Source organism: Sceloporus occidentalis, unplaced genomic scaffold (genome assembly GCF_023333645.1).
Source record: "Sceloporus occidentalis isolate IW3139 unplaced genomic scaffold, rSceOcc1.0.p SCAF_1, whole genome shotgun sequence".
Classification (NCBI taxonomy): Eukaryota; Metazoa; Chordata; class Lepidosauria; order Squamata; family Phrynosomatidae; genus Sceloporus; species Sceloporus occidentalis.
The window spans coordinates 130,168,742-130,187,136 of record NW_028316981.1 but is presented as its reverse complement, the minus strand read 5'-3'; the positions used below and the strand labels follow the sequence as shown (position 1 = coordinate 130,187,136).

The 18,395-nt window shown below is 43.1% G+C and overlaps 1 protein-coding gene across 1 annotated transcript in view; it reads left to right on the top strand.

Annotated features, from left to right (window-relative positions):
* The window catches only part of LOC149322143 (sphingosine kinase 1-like), a 41,817-nt gene that overhangs the window by 959 nt on the left and 22,463 nt on the right, over positions 1–18,395 (top strand). The window lies entirely within an intron of this gene.

Below are 18,395 nucleotides of genomic sequence, written 5' to 3'. Positions count from 1 at the left end.
CAGATCTCTTTGGCTGCTTTTGAAGATACATATGGGGCAAACATGGATTCAGTAGCCCTAGAATGATGCCCGCCACCTGCCCTGAGGCCAGCCCTGGCATTAGGGAGAACGCAGCCAGCTGGGGTTAGGGGCACAGGACCTCCTGAATGTGGGAAAACCACAAATAGCAAATGCACTTCTGACGTGAGAGACCATCTCTCTGGGAATCTAGGTCTTCCAGTGCAACTCTGCTTAACATACAAAAGTCAAAGCCACACATGTGGAGGGACAAGTGCACTTGGTTCCCTTTTGGGTATTCACTGATGGAGAGAAGGGCCGGAGGGAATTTGTGCCAGAATCACTCGGCTGCCACTGTCTGGTTCAGGCCCTCTTGCCTGGCGTCTGGGGAAGCCTTGGCTAACTCTGCCACAGCCGGCAAAGTGACTTGGGTCAGCCATGCACCTGCTGGAATGGAAATGCATGGGCTCAGGTCTGGGCAGGATTCAAAAAGTAGCTGATGCTTCATGGAAACCCGCCACATCCCCTAGTGCCACAGTCCCTTGTTTTTGAAGCTTATCTGTCAAACTCCAGGATTTAACCCCACGGTGGCCCTGCTCAAGCCTTGGAACGACAGTGGACCCTCCACATTCGCTGGGGTTAGGGGCGCAGGACCCTTGTGAAATTGGGAAAACCACAAATTAAAAACCAAACCAACCACTTTTTAAAACCAAAAGAACACCTCTCTGGGGCCTCCACGGAAACTCTGTGGTCGACATCTGCCATAAATTGACCATGAAACTGCACTGGAGGACCTACAAATGCCTAGAGACATGTCCTCTCTAGGAATCTCTAGGTCCTCCACCACAAACTTTGGTGGAACTTGACCCTAAGAGTCACACTGAAGGACCTAGAGATTCCTAGAGAGGACAGATTAATCAAATCCATGAATAATCAAATCCGCCAAAGTCAAAGCTGCTAATGTGGAGGGTCGACTGTACATGGTTGGCACCAAAGAGGGGATGCCAAGTGGTGGGCAAGCGCCATTGCCTCAAGATCAGCAGCTGCGTCTCTCTTCACCCACGTTGCTGGTTCTTTCTGCACTCTTGAAAGAACAGCATTTCCCCACATACTGTATAAACTCTAACTGAATTGTAAATGTGAAATTAAAATAAGGCTTATCTTTATTTCAGAGTTCAGGCCCACTCCCTCAAAAAAATGCATGCTACCCCTTCTGTGCCTCCCTGAATTGTTTTTCTGTTGCGTGCCAACCACTTTGGAACTAGTGTAGTATTGCTCTGGAGCAAACTATGTGTAGAATATAATTGCACTAGACAATGCAAAGTCTAAATTTACTTGGCCTTTAAAGAACATGGGAAATGCATTGCTGGATCAGCCCAAAGTCCATCTGCCTGGCATCTTGTTTTCGACAGCAGGCAGGCACACTTGAAAGTTTCAGCTTCTCCGTGGCATTTCTTCTTTCTTCCCACATGAGCTTTGCTTCTGTTCAAAGTCTGGCTGCACAGATCACTGTGGAAAATGAACTGCCTGTGTCTCCTTGAATCAGCAGTTCTGTCAGTTCTGATAACTACCACATATACTCATATATAGGTTGATCTCATGTATAAGTTGAGGGTAGGTTTTTGTGCCAAAATTCTGGATTTATATATGATCCATGGATAAGTCAACGGTAAAACTTAAGGGCATGTAACCTTGGATGTAACAGATGGCCAGCAGCCAGGCTGTGAAGAGGCTTGGGCAGTGAACGATCACTCCCCTGCCATTTTGTTACCATATTGACTCATGTGTAAGTTGACCCAGGGTTTTTTGGGGGACAATTTGGTAATATAAATTTTTTTACTTACACACTAGTACATACAGTAAATCTTCCAGGTAGAAAGACTTGGGGTAATAGAACTCTTCACATGTTTCAGCCTTTTTGTTTATAGGCCTCATGAAGGAAAGTCACATTACATCTAGAACCCAAATCAGGGGTGTTGCTTAACTACAAATACAAGGGCGTTTTCGTATCTGCTGGAGTTTGGTTCCAGGATCCCCAGCGGATTCCAAAATTCATGGGTGCTAAGACCCATTATATACAATGGCATAGTAAAATGATGTCCTTTACGTGAAATGGCAAAACCAAGGTTTGCTTTTGGGAATATTTTCAAGCTGTGGATGATTGAATCCATGGATACAGGATCAAATCACGCTGCAGAAATAATCCACTTTGAGACTGCTTTAACTGCCCTGGCTCAGTGCTAAGGAATCTGGGGATTTGTAGATTATTGTGGCACAGAGCTCTCTGACAGAGAAGGCTAAATGTCTCACAAAATGACACCTCCCAGAATTCCCTAGCATTGAGCCAGGGCAGTTAAAGCAGCCTCAAAATGAATAATTTCTGCAGTGTGTTTCAGACCACAGAGAGCTGATTGTGGTATAAATGGTCTCCCTGGCCGAGTCACAGCAGTGCTCATGCTCAGCAGTGGCACTGCTCTGTGGGAGGGCAAAGCAAGGATTGGAGGCAGAGCAGGCAGCCTAATGAAGCCCTTGCCCCTCCGAGCCAATACCAGCTATACCATTGACCCAGATGTTGTGAAATCACAGTAATAAGGAGATCTTAACCAGACGATATGATTGTTGTTGTTGTTGTTGTTGTTGACTGTCCTTGAGTCAATCCTGACTCATGGCAACCCCTGTGGATGGGACTTCTCCAAGATCCCCTGTCCTCCACTGCTCTGCTTAGGTCCTGCAGATTCATGCCTATGACCTCCCCGATTGAAACTGGCCTGTAGTCCATCTCGTCTTCTTCTCTTACTCCTACCCTCTACCTTTCCTATCATTATTGTCTTTTCTAGTGATCTATGCCTTCTCATTATGTGGCCAAAGTATGACAGCCTCAATTTGATCATCTTGACTTCCAAAGAGGTGTCAGGTTTTATCTATTTTAGGTATAGATTTATGCTCTAGGATACATACTAGTTTGTCTTTTCCCCTGTCTGTGGTATCAGAAGTGCTCTTCTCCAGTACTACATCTCAGATGCTTTGTTTACTGTCCAGATATTGCATCCCTACAAGGTGATGGCGAATACAATGGCTTTGATGATTCTAATTTTTGTGCTTAGTTGTATATCTTTACTGTTTAGGATCTTGTCTAGTGCTTTCATTGTTGCCCTTCCCATTCCTAGTCTTCTTCGTATTTCTTGACTGGAGTCATCATTCTGATCAATGTCTGATCCTGTTTATAGGAACTCTTTAACTATTTTGATTTTCTCATTGTCTTCGTTGCCTAAGATATGGACTTGGCCTCAAATATGTTGAGATGCCTGGGTTGAAAGGACTAGCTGTGTCCACCATTCATCTCACCTCTTCAGTTCACCTGGTGAATGTGTTTGGCTATTCTAAGAGTTGCTGGGTGGACATGGGCAAACTGAGGGGGAGGATGCTCCACAGGCGAAACTCTGGGGAAACAAGAAGGTCTCAGGCATGTCAGAAGCACAGGAAAGTGTAGGAGCCCTTGGCTGAAAAGGAATGCAAATCTTGTTGTTTACCATTGGCCTCTCAGTGGGAGTGAGCTGCATTGTGGTACTATGGGATGAATGATAAAAGCATACAATGGTGTGTTATATAATTGTAGCCTTGGAGAGGTGTGTTGAAGGCAAACCTGAGGCTGTCAAAAGTGTGTTATGGTTTCTTCCTCTGAAATAGGTTATTCTTATTCCCAGATGCAAACCTGTTGGGCAAGGTAAGCCTGTGTAGTGATGTGCATCCAGTCATCTTTTTAAAAGTTTGCAGGTGCCTCACCCAGTGTTCATTGTGCGGTAACCTCACGTGATGCTACCATCTGAAGCAGTGGATACATTAAAAAGCAAATAGACCTGCAAAGCCACTTCCATGCATCACAAAGTATATTTGAATGGGATAAACAACCCCCCCCCCCCACCCTGAGCAGGTCAGAGCACTTTAGAGCCCACAGGAGCACTAAGTAGTAGGTGGTGGTAGATGTGAACCTTTTGATCATCACAACTATTGTATATTCCTTTACACAGCTGTGCAAGATTTATCTTGTCCTATTGGTTTGCAAGGATAAAGTAAATAGGTTCTGCAAATTTTTGTATTGCTTTTAAAAAGTGTTTGACCAGGAACAGCAACAGGATAAGAGGAATGAATGTATACACCATGGGAAGAAAAGTTTCTCTCAGTCTGCTTCTTGACTGCAGTCTTCATTTTGATTAATGACTGAGACAAGCTATAAGAAATCTTAACTGTTTCAGTGTCTTTGTTACTCACTTTAAAGTTATGTAAATTATCTTTAGTCATTATTTTTATCATCTTAATATTCAGCTGGAATCCTGCTTTTGTACTTTAGTCCTTAAATTCAATGACTAGTCATTCCAATTCAGTGAGTAGTTTGCAAGTAATGCAGTATCATCTGCATATCTTACATTGTTGATATTCCTCCTACCTAATTTTCACACCTCCTTCCTCTGAGTCTAATCCTGCTTCCTGTATATGTTTTGAATATAAATTAAAGAGATAAGAAGACTGGAACCTTTTCTGACACTCTTGCCAGTAAGGGACCATTTAGTTCCTTCATACTGTTTCCTGACAGTGGCCTCTTGTCCAGAGTATAGGTTATGCATAAGGGCATCATTCCTTTTAGAGAAAACCGGATTTCTCAGGATCTACACAATCAAAAACTTTGCTGTAATCTATAAAACACAGTGCACCTTTTTTTTTCTGAACCAAATTTGGACATATGGCATTTCTTGCTTCATGTATGGTAAAAGCCTTTCTTCTAAAACCTTGAGCATCACCTTGCTTGCATGGGAGATTAGTCTAATAGTCTGATGACGACTGCACTCCTTGATGTCCTCTTTCCTAGGAAATGGAATACATATATTGAACATTTCCATCTGTGGGCCATTGTTTTGTTTTCCATATTAGTTGGCAGATTTCTGTTAGAATTTGAATGGGTTATTCTGTCTGTGCAACTTGAAATAGCTCTACTGGTGTGCCATTTGTTTCTGGTGAATAAATTCTCCCAAGTGCTTTGAGAGCGTTTTCCACTTCACTTTCTAAAACTGTGAGTTCATCTTTAAATTTTTCTTTCTTGAAGTCCCAACTAGAGCTGATTCATTAAATCAACAGGATTTACCTGTGCATTGACTCATCACTCAACATGATTCGGGTATGTTTACTCTAAATAGGATATAGGCCCACCCTTCATTCCTAGGTTAACCAAAAATGTGTTTGTGCTAGAGTGCATCACTGTCTAATTATATGGATAATAAAAATAAAACTTGTATAGTTTTGAGTCATTCCAGAAATCAATTGAAGGTCAAGTTTATTTTTCAAAATCTTAACTCTTCCTGGAATTATAACAATAGCTTATTATTTCAGCTGTTTCAGTAAGTAAATTTCTTTCTTTTATGTATACTATGTTAGTGCAATCTTTGATTTTTATGATTTCTAAAAATGCCATTTAGAAAAAATAATAGTGCATCATAAAACTAGCCAAGATGACTGTTCAAAGACAAAGCTATCTTGGGTCAGTTTAATTATGACTAGAGTTACTTGTTCACTTGTAAACAGTGAATTGCAATTTAGTTTTGGGACTACACTGGGGACACCTATCTTTTGCCTGGATCTGGAACAGTTGTTTATGCTGTCAAAATTTTGAGGGAATTGTGATATGACAAGTCCCACCTCCCTTTTATCAACACATCCGTTTAATGTACAGGAGTCTTATTAAGTAATGCCATTGTTAAAGGTACAGCTGGCTATCCTTGGCAGTAGGAACACTAGGCATTATAGTAAAAATAAAAAGTAACTTTTCCACATTCTAGTCAAGAATCAACATGACACATAGATTCCCACCCACTCATGGGTGCTGTAACTATTAAAGTTTATCTTACAAAGTTACCTTGTTTCTCATTGTTAACAAATTCTTCTTTTTTAAGATACTACTATTTAGATGTTTGCTTTGCTGGGCATGTTCCTAGTACCTGTAGTTTATTAATCAGAATAGAAAGCCAAGGTTGACGTTAGCTATTTTGTTGCCTGAGGTGGAACACCGAACAATACATTCCTCCCATCTAAGGCCAAGTGCATAGTGACCAAAGCCTGAGTATCCACCATACTCAGGTGATGCCAAGTTATCTTGGCGGTGTACAGTCCCACCAGCACCTCGTCCCATCCTTGGTACTAAATTATATTAGAAAGAAATTACATAATAATACACTACTTTGTAATGAGGCCCAAGTCTGCTGTCTGATGACTCTCTCTCTGTTATCTAGCAGGCCCTGTAGGAAACCATCTTTACCTAGCAATCTTTTGTAAGCTTGCTGGGACTTTATATGAGGATGTTTACCCAGAGCATGTGCTTTGCAAATGCAGCCCTTCACAAAACACAAAATGTTACTATTCCTTTTTCAAACCAGTGGTAATGTCTAGAAAACTTTCTCCTTTATACATCATAAAGGTATTTTAAATGCTTTCTTTACACAATTTGAGAAATGTGCATCTCATAGTTCTCAGTGCTGTCATAGGTGCATACCCTACTACCTCCGGTTATGCCTCTGGTTACTGATGCTGTGAGGAAGGAGGGGCCATTGGTAGAGGTGTCAAAGATCCAGAAAATAGTAAGTTGAGTAAACCCCAGTACAATAGCAAGGGTCAGTAGCATTACTAAGCAGGTGTGGGGTGTATGGACTAAGTGGAGAAGTAAGGAGAGGCTCCAGATTTCTTTTACATGTTAATTTTACTGTGTGTGTGTGTGTGTGTGTGTGTGTGTGTGTGTTATATATATATATATATATATATATATATATATATATATATTTCTTTTAAAACATCCCATTCTGCCAAATTTTCACTTTAACCACATGAAACTCTGTATATGTAAATACATTTAGGCTGTGCATATGATAATTTAAAGGTATAATTTTAATTTTGCTAATTATTTATGTCACAACTATTGCCATTACATTCAGTGATATATTGGAATTATGATTTATGAGTAACGTCAATACTAAAAACATTACTAAGGCCCGTTACAGACGGGCCATATAGTATGCGCGGAGTGCGTACTAGGGTTAGGAAGAGGCGGTGCTTCCGCACCCCTCTAACCCTAGTACACGCTCTGTGCGCACAAAATGGCAGCAGCCGTTCCACACGGCCGCTGCCATGACGTCACGACCGCGCCGCCTCTATACGGGGTGGCGCGGACGTGACGTCGTCGCTCTGCGCCAGGGCGCTTAGTGCGCCCTCATCGCGGAGCAGGAAGGAGCTCCGTTTCAGAGCTCCTTCCTGGTTTGCGCCGCTGGGTGCAGCCTTCACATGGCTGCGCCCAGCAGCGCAAAGGAGAAAGGGGCCAAGCGGCCCCTTTCTCCTCCTCCCCGCCGCTGTGGGGTGTCCTTGCAGCTTGAAGCCCCAAGGACACACCTTTCCAGGCTGCGAGGAAGCGGCCTTTTGCTGTTTCCCCACAGCCTGGAAAGTGGCGGATCGGGGCCTCAGCGGCTGCCGGTCTAGCCACTGAGGCCCCGATACACCAGGGAAAGGGGCGGGTGCAGACCGCCCCAAACGGGCGGTCTGTAACCCGCCTAAGGATTCTGTATGGTGTGGGATGGGAAAAGGCCAATTGGAGAAGTGCCACTATACATTGACCCTAGTGATGCCACTAGCAAGGGCATGTGCCAAAATTAGTAGAGTATGTTTTTCATATACCAAGATGCATTGCCATTGACTAATCTCTGAACTTCATGTGGCAGGTAATGGTCCAGTTACTAGGTTGGGATGACCCTATGAAAAAAAGGAGTATTCTGAAATGCCCTTTTTTGCACAACTGTTAAAAGTATAGGAACCCTCTCTCCTTTTTCATGTGGCTACCCCATTCAGGGAGTGGTTTAGAAACTTGTAGATCTAGTTGGTATGGTTGCCAGTGGTTTCTATGCCATGGTGCTTGTGCATGGGATGGTTTTATGCTTAACAGAAATTTAGCAGGTGAAATCTAGTATTCTGTCTTGTCAAGCAACAGATAGAATGACAGAGAAAAGTTAATCTGCAGAAATCCTTCTCACCATGCAGCTGTAATAGAAAAGGGCACTTTGCTGTGGAAAGGGAACACCTCTAGCACTCATAATAGTACGGAAGGAATGCTAACTTAAAATGATACTAATAATGTTCATTATGATTTGCGGGGAGAGCCAACATGATATAGTTGTTTGCATGCTGGACTGCAACTCTGAAGACCAGGGTTCGATTCCCCACTCAGCCATGAAACCCACTGGGTGACCTTGGGCACGTCACATGCTCTCAGCTTCAGGGGACAGCAATGGTAAACCTCCCCTGAATAAATCTTGCCAAGAAAATCCCATGATACATTTGCCTGAGGGTTGCCATAAGGCAGAAATGATTTGAGGGCAGCAACAACCAGCAGTAATTTTGGGAACCCAGCATGGCTGTCAACATGACCACCAGTTGCTCAGACTTTGCAGGGATATATGTTATACCATAGAAGTCTGTGTTAGGACCTTTGTTATCTGCTAACAGTTATACAGGTCATAGTAACATTGTTATATCACAGTATTATGGGAAACTAGAAAACTGTGTCAGGTTGCCCTACTGAAAGGATGGTCTTTGGAAAGAGAGAAGTACTGTCGTCAAAGGGAAAGAAATGTAAAGCATTTCTAGGCATGAGGACAAGACATATCTATAATGTTCTTTCTACCCAAACGTTTATCCCTAAACATGCTCTTAAGGTTGTTTCTCTCTTGTGTTTGGGCCAAGTGAAACTGATACACTTTGATTGCATGACTGGGACACTTAAATAATTTCTTAGCTGTCTGGATGTTGCTCATGAAAAAGGCAAACTTCAGATAACTAGAGTTCCATTTAGCAGGTGCCATTTTCAGATGAACATAAATGAATTAGTTGTCAAAGAACAGCAGGGTCCTTTGACTACCAGCAATCTAAACTGTTGAAGTCTGATGAATTAAGTGTCTTATAGATCTCAGTATTGGGTCCTCCATTCTACCGTGTCATATGAAATACTGGCTTGTTTCAGCCTGTGCTGAACATATTAGTCATAGCCTCTGCTCATCAGCACTGCCAGTCATTCATGGCTCTACCATGTGACATAAATACACAACGCTACAGAACTGGAGTGGAGGGATTTCAAAATCCTGTGGCTCCTTTGAGTAACTCAGTTTGCACTGTGATGACTCGACATCCCCCTCTCCTTTTAGCCATTATCCCTAAATGTTTATGAAGTAGGAGCAGAACTTAGTATAGTTGGCTTTTGACTCATTGACTTGGGAATAAAAAGCATGTCTTGTGCACTTCCTCCCTCCTGCCTGGGATACGATTATACTACTTCTTCTCTTTCTCTTGTGAGATATCTCCCATAAGGGAGAAGAGCAGGGAATAGATGCTAAGAGAGAGTGACACACAGTGAGCCACAACAGCTGACTCTCTGCTGGGAATGTTTCCTGGTAATCCAGTCCCTAAAGTGACAGATGAGGAAAGGGCAGGGAGAATCCAGAAGAGATGGCCTTTTGGGTCATTTCACCTTGAGAGAAATGGGGGCTTGGCCCCTAAGGGGAAAACCCTCCCCCCTACTTGTTTGCCTCTCTAAGGTCTCCAGAAATCTTCTTGTCCCAGATAGGTTCTGCCTTATCTACAAAAACACATGCCCTAATCCTCCCCTTCACCCTCCCTTTGGTCTCTCCTCTGACACAGCTTTTCTGTGTTTGGCCTGCATTGCTTTGGGGATGTTTCTACTGAGACAGATTAGGACCAAGAAGCTATTAAAAGAGGAAATTTCATCAGGTATATCTTGCATGACAAGCTTTAATTCTTTCTCATAAACCACTGTTCAATGTACAGGAGCTCTGCCTTCTTTTTCACCCGTCCACCTTTTAACTGGGTAATTTAGTCCTCACTGCTTCTAGGTAGACACATGTGTAGGCCTGAACGGACTTAACAGTGCTCAATTTAGGATTTTGGTCCCATCCATTCTACCTATAGCTCTACCCACAAATGAAATCCTCCCCTGAAGATTTTTTCCTGGCTGGCCATTCGAGGTTACATGGTGCAACATGGACTGCCCTTCCTTCAAAGCACTCAGTTCCCTTTGAAGTCTATAGATGAGGCACAGAATATCCAATGTAGTTCTATGTTTTTGCAATTATCATATGTCATCTTTGCCTCTTCGATAATACTGGGAGTGGAATGCATTGATAAATTAAGTTCCCTGTTTCACAGGTACATGCTTCCCAAGTGTCCTGATCCGGCATGGACAGTCCCAATTAATCTTCTGTTGTCCCACTTTTTGAGCTGCTTTTAAAATGGCCTAATTTTTCTCTGTTTCCCCCTTTGTCCCCGGCTGATGCCAATTGAAGCAAACAGGGTTCAAAGTCAAAAGTAGTTTGTGCTCAACTCAGCAAGGAGGAGAGGAGAGGCTGGAGGGAGTGTGGCTTTTCACAGTAGGCTCAGGCAAAAGAAAATTGCTACAACCTCTCACGTAGCTTGTGTGTTCTTTTTCATGTATCACTTTTCCATCCTGACCATATTCTGATGTTGATTGGCCTCATATGTCCCAGTTTCCTTCTGTGGAATGTTGGAGAATAGGCAGGTACCATTTTCCAACATAGGTATTTTCACTCATGTTAGGAAGGTGTGATCTGTATGAGACGGGAATGATTGAGCAAGTACCTGTTTTTTATTTTTAATCTAAACTGTCTGTTGGCACACATGCACACAAAACAAGCATTTTTGCACAGAGAAGAGGCAGTGGGGAGAAAATGGTGGAAATTATTCATGCTAGCATGCAAGGACAAATAGTCATACATTTACATTCCTGCCTCACAGTAGAGAGAACAACCCAACTTGTATCTTCTTGTCCTGGATTGCAGCCAGCACACACAAATGACACCAATAAGGATGGCTCAGCTAGGAACAGTGCACAAACCTGCAAGAAGTGATAGTTAAGGAGTAAGCCAAAAGCCAGAGCCAAAGTCAGGAAAACAGAGGTCAGAGTAGTCAGTCCAGTCCAGGGTCAGGGCAGCCAGAAGTAGCAAGAGTCCAGTTCGTTCCAAGGTCAAGAGTCAAGGCAACAAGGAGTCAGGATACAGGGAGCCAGTGCAGACAGCAATCACACCAAAGGATCATGCAATAAACTCTGGTATTGAATTGGTGTCTCCCTGCTTCTTAAGTAGGAGATTCTCTCCTCGGTGCCAGCTGAGGATTATTTGCCAATTGTCTCTTAGCAATCCTCCTGGACCTGCGTCTGCCAGCACTCTCAGCCTTGCGTTGTTTAAAGGAGGGAACCTCCAGGCCTGGTTCCTCCCCAGAGTCACCACTAGGATGCTGTGCCACCAGAGGAATCCCATCAGCACTAGGACCTGGCTGAGCCTCCTCCTATGGGGCTGGAAGATCAGGGCTGCATTCTGGCAGAGCAGGATTAGCACCTGGTGTAGCCTCAATTACCTCTTGCACTGAAGCAGGATGAGCACCTGGTGTTGCCTCAATTACCTCTTGCTCTGGAGGAGCCCCATCCTCCTCCTCATCCTCCGAGACCTGCTCTTGGTTGGCCATGACACTTCTCTCTCTCTCTCTCTCCTTGATAGGTTGATGCAAAAAGTGTCATATGAAAACACAAATCTGGTTAGTATGCTTTGGCAGTCATACTATTGTAGTCTGACTAAACCTGGAGCCATAAGATCTGTTCAGGGTCCAGCCACAGGTCAACTTAATTTTTTTCATAGACCTGGCTGAAGGTCTATGGCATGTGAATTAAAACTGGGTTGCTGGTAAAGGCACATATTTGTCTGCATTTAATTTGATGATTTCTTTACTGAGTTGCATCTGAGATGGCCTTGACTTGATGCATATATCTTTGCATTTAGATTTTCATTGTGACTAGTATCTGTGTGATGAGATCGTCACAGTTGTGAGATATATATATATATATATATATATATATAATTAGAAAGTGCATGTATATGGATAGAACATATTTGATTAAGAGGGACAAGTCAAGGAAGTCAAGCTTTTAGTTTAGTGTTGTTAGCTTGTTAGAGGTTAGAGGTTTGAAGTAGGAAAGAAATTGTTGTTGTTGCTGATGACGATCATTGTCTACTGTTGCTCATGTATTGTCTTTTTTTTTAAAGAAACTTTATATTGCTTTCTTACAGAAATGTATATATTTAGTCTGTAATGTCCTTTAATGTCTCAATAAAACTGAGAATTAAAAAAAAATATCTTTGCATCTCTAATTAGAAATTCAGTGAGATGTACCAGTTATTAATTTATGCTTTGTGGCAATGATTAATAACCCCTCCTTTGAAAGATAGCTGCTTTGAAGAGGCACTGTCAACATACATTTAGCTTTGTGATGAAGAACATTTCTATGTTTGTGAACTCAGACCCTAAGGATAAATGGCAGATGTTCACACCCTTAAAGATAGTTTAACAAATATAGTGTTGAAGAGAACCTTAATTTGATGTTATTATTTGCCATCAGATCAACTTAGTTTATGAATAACCTCGTGAATGAGAGACATGAATCACTGGAAAAGATAATAATGCAAGGATACATAGAAGGCTGCAGAAAGAGAGGAAGACCTCATGTCAGATGGGGAGACTCAATCAGGGAGGTCACGGGCCTGAATCTACAAGACCTAAACATAGCAGTGGAAGATAGAGGGGGGCTTGGAGATGTCTCATACACAGGGTTGCTTAAGTCGGGGTCTACTCAAAGGCAGATAACAACAACAATGAATGAGAGCCCTCCAATATCATCATTTGCCCTGCTCAGGTCTTACAGACTCAGGGGCATGGCTTCCTTGCTTGAATCAATACACCTATAGTGCAGTCTCTTTTCCTTTGTTGTTATTAACTGCTCTCGAATCAATGTCGACTCATGGTGGCCCTATGGATGAGACATCTCCAAGACCCTCTGTCCTCCATTGCTCTGCTTAATTCCTGCAACCCCATAAAACCCGTGACCTCCTTAATAGAGTCTATCCATCTAGCATGTGGCCTTCCTTTCTTCCCACTTCCCTCCACCTTTCCCAGCATTATTGTCTTTTTCATGATGTGTCCAAAGTATGACAGCCTCAGTTTAGTTATCTTGGCATCCAAGGAAGTTTCTGGCCTGATCTGCTCTAGAACCCATTTGCTTGTCCTTTTGGCTGTCCATGGGATCCTCAGCACTCTTCTCCAGCACCATATCTCAAATGAATGGATTTTCATCCTATCTTCTTTCTTAACTGTCCAGCTCTCACATCCATACATGGTAATAGGGTGTAGGCTCGTTTCCCATTGCCTTCCATTTTACCAAGAACTGTAATCTTTTCCAAACAGCTCCCACGCAGCAGCAATAGTGGGGGCCAGGTGGGATGACACTGGAAGAGGATGATCTCTCAGAGACAGTTACAGTGGCACATTAGCTAACTTTTGATAGTATTGCACAGAAGAAGGTAATGGTAAACCACTACTGAATTGCCTTTTACTGTACCTCAAAAACACTAGCATGAGACAATCCATAACAAGCCTTAATTACCAAGTTGCAAGATCCTTAACAACCTTTGTTGTCCTGAATAATTTCTACTTTATTGATGTACATCATTAATAATAATAATTTGTTTTATTTATAACAGCAAGTAAGCTAATTAGCACGTAAGCTAATTTGCCCCCAACAGTCTGGGTACTCATTTTAGCGACCTCGGAAGGATGCAAGCCTGAGTTGAGCTTGGGCCCTTTTGCTGGTCTTGAACTCGCAACCTTGTGGTTTTGAGTGAATGGCTGCAGTGCAGGCATTTAACCACTGCGCCACCAGAGCTCCTTAGCCCCACACCTAATGCAATTCTTCTAATATAAATTTACCAGGTTTTGGTGAGTAGGTACAGGGATGTTGGGTCTTCTTAAAAACCTTTTGGCAGTGATGTTGGCTCATTAGACAAAAAGTTCCAAAAGTCACAGTAATGTTATAAAACTGAATTCTTCTTCAAGCTTGGATGCTATGCCACACAACGCAAAAAATACAGGAAGGAAGATACAATAGAGTTGAAGGCTATTAATACAGTATTATGTGTACCAAAGAGGGCTGCAACACCAAGTAAGAGATACTTTGGAGTTTAACCAACTTAATTTGGGCTATGTCCAGGTAACTCTGATTTGGAATTGGGTTGCAAAGTCAGTATTTAAGATGAAGTCGAAGGCTTTCATGGCTGGCATCCATAGTTTTTGGGGGGGTTTTCGGGCTATGTGACCATGTTCTAGAAGAGTTTCTTCCTGACGTTTCACCAGCATCTGTGGTTGGTATCTTCAGAGAATGCTGAGAATTCTCTGAAGATGCCAGCCACAGATGCTGGCGAAACATCCGGAAGAAACTCTTCTAGAACATGGCCACATAGCCAAAAAAACCCACAAAAAAACTATCAGTATTTAAGATTTGCTGAAGTAGGGCACTTAATTAAAAAGTGACACATGATCACTCTTATCGGTGGCTGTGATGGCAAGCCATAAAGAGAGGAGAATTCTAATGAAAACAGTTTGAACTGTGTGTGTCTGGGAAAATAACTTGCCAGAATTTTTTTACTTTGTATAACACATTCACAGATGGCTTGTGATCCTATGGGCCACTAGTTCATATAAGTATTGACTTTATTCCAGGATGTTGGTGTAGGTCAAGGGTGGGGAATGTGTGGCCTTCCAGCCATTTTGAGATACAGCTCTCGGAATCACTTGCCATTTACCATGCTGGAATTTGGAATTCCAAACATCCAGAGGGCCATAGTTTTTCTAGTTCAGCTGTAAGCCACTTCTGGAAACCACTGCAATACAAGGGTGGGAATCATATGGCTCAGCTGCAGCCAAACTGCAGCTCCCAGCATTCCACAACATTGTGCCCAGGCACCATGCTAGTGAAATACTTTAGGAAAGATCAAAGGGGTTGTTCCCACTTAAGATTTGAAACGATTTAAAATACAACATTTTTAATAAAATCGATTCAAAATAACACTGTTCTTATCCCGCTATCCAAATCGCTTTGTTCATCTGGTTATTTAAATCGAAGTTTTTACCTGCAAGCGTTCCTACTTGGCATGAAATCGGTGTTTAAATAAAGCGATTCTTCTCCTCCATACCTTATTTGGAGCTGTCAATCAATAGTACGTCAGAATGACGTAACGTTAATCCGGAATATTTGGAAGCGATTTATCTTTTGGCATCGTTTCCATTTCATTGACAGCCAGGGAGAATCCCTTCAGAGAGCACAGAGATCAATGAAGGAGGCTGCTGGCAAAAAGCGAAGCTCTTTCCAGAGGAACTATGGGATAGGTTTTGGAGGGCAGCATCCTGTCTCCCAAGACAGCCAGGGAGAATCCCTTCAGAGAGCACAGAGATCAATGAAGGAGGCTGCTGGAAAAGCAGGGAGGGAGCACTCTTCCCAAAGATTCTCTTTCCAGGGTTGGAGGAGAAGGCAGATTCCATTTGAGAAATGGAGGGAGAAAGGCTCTATCCCCCCCCCCCCCCATTGATCAGAGCCCTTCCTTGCCTGGGCGAGATCAGATGCCTCCTCGCGAGGAGCCTTCCCTTCCCTGTCTGGGCGAGATCAGATGCCTCCTCACGAGGAGCCTTCCCTTCCCTGCCTGGGCGAGATCAGATGCCTCCTCGCGAGGAGCCTTCCCTTCCCTGCCTGGGCAAGATCAGTGCCCAAGCGGGCAGGGAATGCCTCTTTGAGAGGAGCCTTCCCTTCCTGCCTCTCCTCCGTTAGAAATGGGCTCTCCCCACACAGAGGGGAGGTTGCAATCCACCGGGGGAAGCCTTGTACTCCTTTGGCAGATGCAGGCGCTTGAGCAGCCAGGACTTCAGGTGTTTAAAGCGCTGAAGAGATTAAGCGCCTGTAAACCATAAAAAAAAAAAATAAAAAAAATCCTTATCTCTTATTGAAAGACCACTGCGGACAAAGGGGTGAGGGAAGCAAAAATGGCGACAGCCAGACGGATGGGGACAGAAAGGGCAACTCCCCCAAGGACAGCCCCATCGCACTCCGCTCCTCCCATTCATCTAATGCAATTTCAAAGGCTGTCGTTCCTATTTAAATGCTCCGGTTCCTAAATCGAATCAATGGAAAAACGTAGGTCAGACCCTAGTGTTTTTTTTACACGCGTTAAATGAGGAAAACTCGAATCAAAATTTTATTCCGCTCTACAATTCGATTTGTAGTGGAGACGATTGCGGGTTGCTCTAGAACCGTTCTAGGTTTAAATCAGATCCTAATAGGAACGCCACTCCTTGGATTCGATTCAGAACGCGGGGTTTCACCTAGTGAGAACAACCCCAAAGAGAGGTATTGCCAGTCCTTTGTTTCCAAAGCAGTGTCTGAAGCCTGTGACAATGCCATTAAGTTACTTCTTTTCATGTTACATATAGGGACGATTTATTTAAGGCACAAAGAAAAAAGTTCAGAATTCTCTTTCCATAAAAAGTGGCAGGTTTTGAAATAATCTTACATGTAGTGGTTGTTTGTTTGCATATTCTGCATGTTATAATTCAGTGTTGATGCAACATCTTTCACTTACGCAAGTACATTTATCTGAGTTTAGTACCTTTCAGGGTGTTTGGAGAGATAAGAACCGTGTCATGAAGAATTGTGTCATGGTGTCACTTGCAACGATGTAGTTTCTGTTAAAAATAGAACCAAAGTTTAGTCACACTTCTAATTCCAAAATTAAAGTACAGTAAGTTGAAAGCAAAAACATGCATTAATTGCTATAAGGAGGCTGTTTAAGCTAGCAATACTTCTGTATAGAAAACTTCTGTATAGAAAATGTTGTCTTTTGGTTGAACGCTGATTATTGCTGTAATTAATGCCACTAAAAATAACAGACACGCTCGGTTGCTCAAGCAGTGTCAGGTTCTCAGCTAGAAAAAATGTGAGAAGTTTGCCTTAGGGTTGCCATAAGTAGGAAATGACTTGAAGGCACAGAAGACAAATCCTTATTGTAATGCAAAATAATTGGTGGTGGCTTGGCTTTGAATGGGCATTTAAGATGCATTAGCTTTGCAAAAGGCCCATTTCTGGTGCAAATGAAAATATCTAGAACTATTTTTTATAAGGGTCCCCACAGCTGCCTGAATATTTTGGGCTGTCAAGGGAAGGTTGGCTATGGAGATTGTAACAATGAATGCCCACTCCTCAAAACATACCATTGCACAATTTATTGCCAGTAATTTACTAGGCATTTCACTCATTTATAATATTGCAAATATCATGGTCACTTGCATAATCTTCAGCTTCCTTTCCCAGAGTCCCTCACTGAACCACATCTGAGTAACAGGAAACATGAGATTTTTCTTTTAAAGGTGACGCAGCATAAGTTGCAATTTCTTGCAAATCAGCAGTGCTCCACTTTCAAAGAAACGTTGACTTTTCTTTTCATACATTACACTTTGTTGTATGATGGCAATTTGGCCAAAGTCCAAACATCTGGTAACAATACAGCACAGTTGAAACTCTACTTGGAATTCAGAAATAGGGTCTTCCAGGTATGGAAATAGCTGACTGACCTCTTGTTCACTGGGCTTTGTGTGAAGAGAAACAAAGGCCTGTTACAGACTGCCAAAATAAAGCTGCTTCGGGTCTCTTTGGAGGTATGCTGTTTAAATGATGCATGGGTCCTACGAGTCCGGAGGTCATGCCAAAGCCACACTCCATTCCTAAGCACTGGAGTGCAGCTTTGGTGCAGCTTCCGGATTCTTAGGATGCATGCATCATTTAAACAGCATACCTCCAAAGAGACCCGAAGCAGCTTTAATTTGGCAGTCTGTAACAGGCCAAAGACTTCAACCAGTGATTTATCTCCCCAGACAAGGGGGTGACAAGGAGATTGGTCACAAAGGTCTGAAAGCCTTGGCAAATTTGTGGGAACTGTGACAGCCAACTGCAAGCAAAGTGGGGAAGACTGTGGGACAAATTCCATTATCTCATCCTGCTGCATGGACACTAAGTCAGTGATCATACTTTCTTTCTGTAACTATGGCCCGATTTAAATGAGCCTTTGCACCACCCATGTCACATGCTAGGGGTTGGCTGAGGACGCAGCATCCATACCGGCCTCACCCCTAGCACGTGACGGGGGCGTCAAAATGGCGGTGCCCTGTACACACGGGTGCCGCCATTTTGACGTGACGGGGGCTTTGTGTCCAAACAGCGTGGCGCGTCGCGGCCCTTATGTCTTGGCGCCGCTGAAGGGCGCTTGTGGTGCCCTTTCAGCGGCGCCAGAAGGAGCTCCATTTCGGAACTCCTCTTGCCGCGCGTATCACTGGCGCGGTCTTTAAATGGCTGCGCCAGTGATACAGAGAGAAAGGGAAAGGGGACAAGTGGCCCCTTTCTCCCTATCCCCGCCACT